The following is a 7,445-nucleotide window of genomic DNA, read 5'->3' as shown; positions in this document are numbered from 1 at the left end:
ATGCTATTGAAATAAGTATTTCCAAAGCCCTCAGGTCCGCAGAGCTCTACACTTGTAAGCACAGGTGGGAGGAACTTGGATCTGACCCCATGCAGGCCGTGTCCTTTCCCAGCGAGTAGCCCCTCAGGTTCCGAAGTAATTTCAGCCGGCCTGTTTGCCTGTAAACCTTTCTCTGTGAATTCAGGCCCCAAAGGACAGTATGTGAACTGGGTCTGTGAAATTGACACTGACAGCAGCCAGCCTTCCAGGGGAGGGGGGAGCAAAGAAATAGCAAATATTTTCCCAAAGCTCAGCCCTATAATTTTCCAAGCAGTCACAGCTAGTTTATGATCAGTGCAGGGCTGTCCTGCACACTGAAGGCAGAAGTTCCTCTACTGGCTCCTCCTTTTGTCCTCTTTTGGAGCCCTGTGACTTTCCCATTGTCCCTAGGAACGGACCGATCCAACTCTCAACTGGAGATAATGGAAATCATACACGCTTGGGATGCAGTGTGGCTTCATTATTCCATTTTACAGATGGGAAAATGAGGTCCTCAAAAGTTAGGTGCTTCGGAGGCAGAGTCTCTGGGTCTCTGATCACCTCGCTTGAAAAGAGTGATCTCCTTACAAGATCTGTGATTTTCAGCATGGTTCAAAGAGCTGCTGGGTTCTGCAGGTCACTGATAGAGGCCCAGGGAAAACCAAGCAGGAAGGGAGGTCTCAAGCTTGCCCAGCCAGGTGCCAAGCTCAGAGACACTTGATGAATGCCCGCTGAATGGATGCATGGATGAAGAAATGGGTGACGAATGCTTCAGAGTTCCCTTTTATCTGTACTGGAGCTCCAGGCCTACCTGGAGCTCTGCTGGGGAAAGAATGGTTCCATTCTATATAAGAAAAGCCTAAAAACTACAGCTGTAAAGGAGGCCATGCTGACCTCTAGTAATTAGTGGATTTGCAGTTATGAGGGTGGAGAGGAGAGGTATGGGGAGGAGGTGACCTAAGGAAGCTGGAATAGTGGTTGCAACTGGATCTATGGGTACACTGGACCACTGCATCACTCTAGTTCAAACTATGTTTCAGACTATGGTCCTTGGACTCCTGAACACCAGGCAAGACTTTGCATACAGGCATTTTTCTAGGCAGAAGGTAAAAGCTCTCATCAGATTCCCAACGGAACGTGTGACCCATAAAAGATGCTGCCGCCCTGCTCTAGGGCACTATCTAAATCTCCAGACACAGGCCATATGGTCATAAGAAGTCTGACCTTTAGCTATTTCAACTCTTCATTTTATAGCCAAAGATATAAAAAGATAGAAATGGCAGATGACTTGCCCAAGGCCACGAGGCAGGTTTGTGGTGCAGCTAGGATCAGGATCTGGGATTTTGTATGTTCTTTCTAGTACATCAAGGGTTCTTAACCTGAGGTCATTGATTGAGCTTCAGGACACGTGAGCCTACTGAACTGCATTCAAAATTGGGAGAAGCTGGTGCTTTCATCAGATTCTCAAAGTGGTCTATAACCTAAAAAGGATTAAGGGCTGGGTGAAGTGGCACACAGCTGTAATCCCAGCTATTTGGGAGTCTGAGGAAGGAGGATTGCAAATTTGATACCAGCCTGGGCAACTTAGTGAGAGCCTGTCCCCAGATAAAAAGTAGAATAGCTCATTTGTAGAGTGCCACTGAGTTCACTCCCCAGTATTGCAAAAATTAAATAAATAAAAATTAAAAAGATTAAAGCCAAGCATGGTGCACACGTGTAAACCAAGTACTTGGGAGGCTGAAACAAAAGGATTGCAGGTTTAAGGATGGCCTCAGCAGTTTAGTGAGACTCTCAGCAACCTAGTGAGACTGCTGTAAAAACAAAAAATAAAAGGACTGGAGGGGCAGCTCAAAGGTAGAATGTCCCTGGGTTCAGTCTCCAGTAAAACACACACACACACACACACACACACTCATAAAAACAAGGAACAAGACTAAGGCCCACTGCAATCCTCTGTGGGGTCCTCAGCCCTGCCTTCGCTGCAGAACCGGGAGAACTTGGGCAGAGCTGCTCCTTCTGGCAGCTCCTCTCTGGCCAGGGCGGGGTGGGTGTGAGGGTTAGTGCACTCCTGCACTGTGCACACCCTCAGCACGCTGACACAGCACTTTTCCAATAACAGACTGAGCGCGACAGTGACAGAACTGGGTGTGCTGAACAGGAAGGCTACAGAAACTTCTTGACATCCGCCAAGATGTCGAAGCTGAGACTTTGGACATGTTCAAAACCGTTTCAACCAAGATGGGCTCTGTCCCCTGGGAGACCGAGGGAACAGGCGAGCCAGCCAGCACTCAGTTAAATGTCGTCTTAATTTGGAAAGCACAGAGGGATGCTTTTTATCAATAGTCAGCCATTCTCCAGCACCAGGAGTGCAATGCAGGGCTCACTCAGAGCCCGGGGGCAGCTCAGAGATTGACAGGCAGCCTCCTTGTCTGTCACCCAACTTCAGCTTGGCAGCTCACTGACCCTACCTCTCCTCTAGCAGGATCAAGACTAAGATAGCAAGCCACCACCCTTGGGACTCTGGAGAGAACCAAATCCCCTCCTCCCACCCCCCCCCAAAAAAAAAAGACAAGAGTGGAGAGGAGGGAGTCTTAGCACAGGCTCAGCCTGGCACCTGGTAGGTGCCCAGAAATAGGTCAGCATTTTCTAGCCTCTACTAAGTATTAGTGAATACAGTGCACTGGGAGGGCATGATCATAAATTCATTCAAGGATCATTTTTTATTTACTGAACAATTTCTTAGTCCCAGAAGTAGCACAAGGATCAACAGTAGGAGAAAAGGCATATGGAATCATTCATTTATCCATTCAATGATTATTCAAAGTACCTGCTATGGAAAAGCTGGGCGTGGTGGTGCATGCTTGTAATCCCAGCATTCGGGAGGCTGAGACCGGAGGGTTTGTGGACAGTCTCAGCTACTTAGTGAGGTCCTGTGCAACTCAGTGAGACCCTGTTTTCAAAATAAAGAATAAAAAATAGGGCTGGGGGAGTAGCTTGGAGGTAGAATGCCTCTGAGTTCCATCCCCATACCACACACAAAAATAAAGTGCCTACTATGTGCTGGGTAGTTTGGTGCTGGGCCTTGGGTAAAGAGGGGTACGCATCATCATTCATTTGTTGGATATTTACTGAACATCTAAGTGCCCACACTGTATTAGCACTAAAGATCTAGTGACTCAAATGGACTTCTTTCCACTAGAGTGTCAGGGCTCCCTGGAAAGAGCACTTCCAGAAAGGGAAACCAAGGCAGTACAGCTTTGCTCGAGTCTCTCATACTATAGAGGCCAGGCCCCAGGTCCTCAGTGCCCCGGCATCTGGAGCCGAGCCAGTGTGGCGGTGCCGCGGGGCCACCCCCGTCTCCCCCACATTTCCTCTCAGGGCACTGACGACAGGTCATTAATAAGGAAATTTTAATGGCAGAAGTGCAGCAGCTCTTGGGTCTGCCCACGAAGCCTGTCCCCCGGGGCTGTATCAAGGCCCAGTGTCTGCTCAGCCACGAGTTTTTGGTCCCCTGACATCTCTTATAACTCCCACCCTTCCCCTCTCCACAGGGAGAGGCTCTTGTTTTAGTTTGATGAGCTTAGAAATAGCCCCACCACCTTGGGCACCCCATACCGGGTCCATGTTTAACTCAGCAGTGACTGAGCCAGAGGAAGAGCCGCATTGCCATGACTACAGGAGGCCCGGAGTCCACTGTCTGAACTGTGCACAGTCAGGCATGGTCAAGAGAAGCAGGAATCAGAGAACCAAAATGCCCCAGAAGGGTAAGAGGCTGGCGGGTGGGGCACCATGGGGAGGGCAGGCGGAGACATTTCCCAGGGTGCCCAGGCTCATGAGGAGCCTGAGGGAGGCGGGCTCTGCTCAGCAGCAAGGCACATACTGGGTTAACCACATTCTTACTGGAGGACTTCTTGGAACCTGGAATATGCTGATGTGTACTGTGAATCTATAAAAAGGGGATGTCTAGTGCAGTGTTTCCCAAACTTATTTGACCACAGAAACCTTTTTTATTTTTTTGGCAGAGATCAGCATATTGCATGGCTTAAAACTCTGAGCATGGAGCCACTGCCCTGCACAAAACATTGCTCAAAGTCCTGGGCTGCAGGAACACAAAGCCAGGGTCCCTGCCAACGAGGAGCACCCTCTGTGGGCGGTGGCCATGTAAGGGGTCCTGAAGGGTCTGAGGGGGTGAGGATGGTGTGCTGGGCAGCCTGCACACCTGCTCCTGGGGAGGGAGCAGGGGCAGGGGAGCGCTGGGTCTCCAGGAATGACTAGGGTGCTAGAAAAGTGGGGCAGGGACCACTCAGAGGTTGGAAGAGATGGGGGTGGGAAGCACAGAGGGAAATATAGGCTTTACCCCCAAACCCTCCCATCTTTGAACTGGCCAAGCTGGCTGGTCCTCCCCATCCTGAGTCCCCAGGAAGGCTGGTTCTCAGTTCCCGACCCCTTGCCCTCAACCACATCTATGCTATCGAACTTGGGCTAACATCCAGCAGCCAGGGAACAGCTATTCACAAATTCAGTAATTGGAGTCATGAGTGTTGACTCAGAAATCATTTTTTTTTCCCTAAGTCTCTTCTTGGAGAAGCTTTTAAGATCCTTTAAATTGGATAATGGAGAGTTCAGAGATGAGGATGGAGCCTGGGCTCTCAGCTTCCCCTGCCCGCCTCCCTGGCTCTCCCAACACACTCAAGGGCAAGAGTGATGAGACAATCACCATATGCTTTATTAAACACATGTATCTGGCTCACCTTTCCCAAGTAAGGACTCCCAGTCTGCAATCTCCCGCTCCCAGATTGCAGGTGACCAATCTCCATGAACTCCCTCACAGACCATAATAATGCTTTCACGTAAAATGACAGTGAACTAGTAGAAGAGAAGGCCGGGCAGGAGTCGCAAGTCCTCACACTGGCCTGGTGACTCGTAGAGCCACAGCCTGTGGATGTCACTCTGCCTCAGAAGCCTCAGCAAGCATCAAGGTCCTTTCTGTAGTGAAATGCCCGCACACCAGGCCTGGAAGGTAGGAGGGTACACCTTAGTGCCCTTGTCAACAGCTGAGGAATCAGCATCAAGTCACTGCTTCAAGGTGATGGGCCAGGCTAGCGCTGAACTGGAACCTGGGTCTTCACCCTTTTCCTCCTTTGTGGTGCTGGCCAGTGCTTGAGATGTTTGAGGTGAGCGGGTAACTGGCCTCTTCTTTGAGCCTCAAGATGTGATTATCTCTGAGAACTCACAGGCTCTATCTTCAAGGCTGAGGCTAGATCTGAGGAAGTCAAGGTGATACAGGAAAGCATTTAGGCAAGAGACTCCTTCCATCCAAATCAAAAGTGAAATGGAACCGCCACAAAGCCCCTGAGGATGATCAAAGGCAAACAGTGGAGATGGTCTCATGGGCAGCCCATTTGGGTTTCCCACGCTTCAGCCACTCATGGAACCATCCCTATAATTTTTCCCCCTCTCTGGGTCTATTGTCCCTTTTGTGCACTGCTTTTCTTTCTTTCTTCCTTCCTTCCTTCCCTTTCTTTCTTTCTCTCTTTCTTTGGGTCTATTGTCCCTTTTGTGCACTGCTTTTCTTTCTTTCTTTCTTTCTTTCTTTCTTTCTTCCTTCCTTCCTTCCTTCCTTCCTTCCTTCCTTCCCTCCCTCTTTTTTTCTTTCTTTCTTTTTTTGTGGTACTGGGGTTCCTGGAAGCCCTTCTACCTCCGGGCTACACTCTCAGACTTATTTTTTTTTAATATATTTTTATTTGGAAACAGGGTCTCTTAAGCCAGCATGGCTGGCTTCGAATCTGCGCAATCCTCCTGTCTCCGCCTCCCTAGTGCGGGGATTACAAGCATGCACCACAACGCCCGGCTCTACACTGCTTCTCTTTATACTGATTACTATTCTTTTCTTTTCTTTTTGGTACTGGGTATTGAACCCAGGGACATTCTACCTCTGAGCTATACTCCCAGGCCTTATTTATTATTTGTAGTACTGGGAATTGGGCCCAGAGGCATTCTACCTCCAAGCTACACTCCCCAGCCCAATTTTATTTATTTGGAAACAGGGTCTTGCTAAGTTCCTTGAGTGCCTAAGTTGCCAAGGATGGCTTTGAACCTGTAATCCCCCTGTCTCAGTCTCCCAAGTACTGAGATTACAAGCATGCGTCATCACACTGGCTTTCTTTTTATTTTTATCTTTGTAGTACTGGAGATTAAACTCAGGGACATTCTACCTCTGAGCTACACTAATTTTTTTTTTGTTTTAAAACAGAATCTTACTAGGTTGTTGAGAGTCTCACTGTTTTGCCGAGGCTGGCTTCAAACCTTAGATCCTCCTGTCTCAGCCTCCCAAGTACTGGGATCATATGTGGATTTTTTTTTGGGGGGGCACTGGGAATGGAACCCATGGAGTACATTCCCAGCCCCATTTTTAGTTTTTATTTTGAAACAGGGTCTCACTAAATTGTGGAAGGCCTCCCTAAGTAGCTGAGGCTGGCCATGAACCTGTGATCCTCCTGTTTCAGCCTCCCAAGTACTGGGATTACAAGTGTGCACCACCACACCTGGCCCTTCTTATTTTTTTATTTTTTTTGGAAGAGGGTCTTGTTAATTTGCTGAGGTTGGACTTAAACCTGAAATGCTCCTATCTCAGTCTCCCAAGTCCTGGGATTATAGGCATGTGCCACTGTGCCTGGCTGATTTCTTTCTTTCTTTTTTTGTGTGTGGTACTGGGGATGGAACCCAGGGGCATTCTACCTCAGAGATACACTCCCAGTCCTATTTTTTTTTTTTTTTTTGTTCTCTATTTGGACACAGGGTCTCATTGAGTTGCAAAGGGCCTCACTAAGTAGTAGCTGAGGCTGTCCTCAAACTGTGATCCTCCTATCTCAGGCTCCCAAATTGTGGGATTACAAGTGTGTACCACCACGCCCGGCCTGATTTCTATACTTTTAAATTAGTTTTGTAAGCATCTGTAAAAAACTGCAAGTCAGTATGCTAATCATATTTGTATTATACAATAAATATATAACTATTAAAATCCTCTTGTGAACTACTAGAGATGTATATTCAGGGACTGACAGACAGTGGTGTAGACTGTGTGAGGATACTGAGGCATGGGGATGTGACAATTAAGTGATTTGCTTAGAGAAAAAGGCTGAGGCGAGGACAGGGTCTCTGGACCCTCCAGTAGTTTTTCATAGGTCACTGAATAGGTCCTTTGGTCACATGGACCATAAATGACTGCGAAAGTCCCTGAGGCTCATCTGTGAGGCTACCAAGCGGGGAACCGTCAAAGTCATTGGCTAGCCATGCACTTGAAATACTGGGCACCTGAGCTCCTTCTGGAATTTCACCCCTGGAGAGGGACACTGGCTTTCATTTTTGTCGTCCATCCTCCTGCCTCCCAGCCCTGAGAGGCACCAGAGACCATTTTATATCTCACC

Source organism: Muscardinus avellanarius (genome assembly GCF_963383645.1).
Source record: "Muscardinus avellanarius genome assembly, chromosome: 1".
Classification (NCBI taxonomy): Eukaryota; Metazoa; Chordata; class Mammalia; order Rodentia; family Gliridae; genus Muscardinus; species Muscardinus avellanarius.
Note: the sequence above shows the minus strand (reverse complement) of the source record.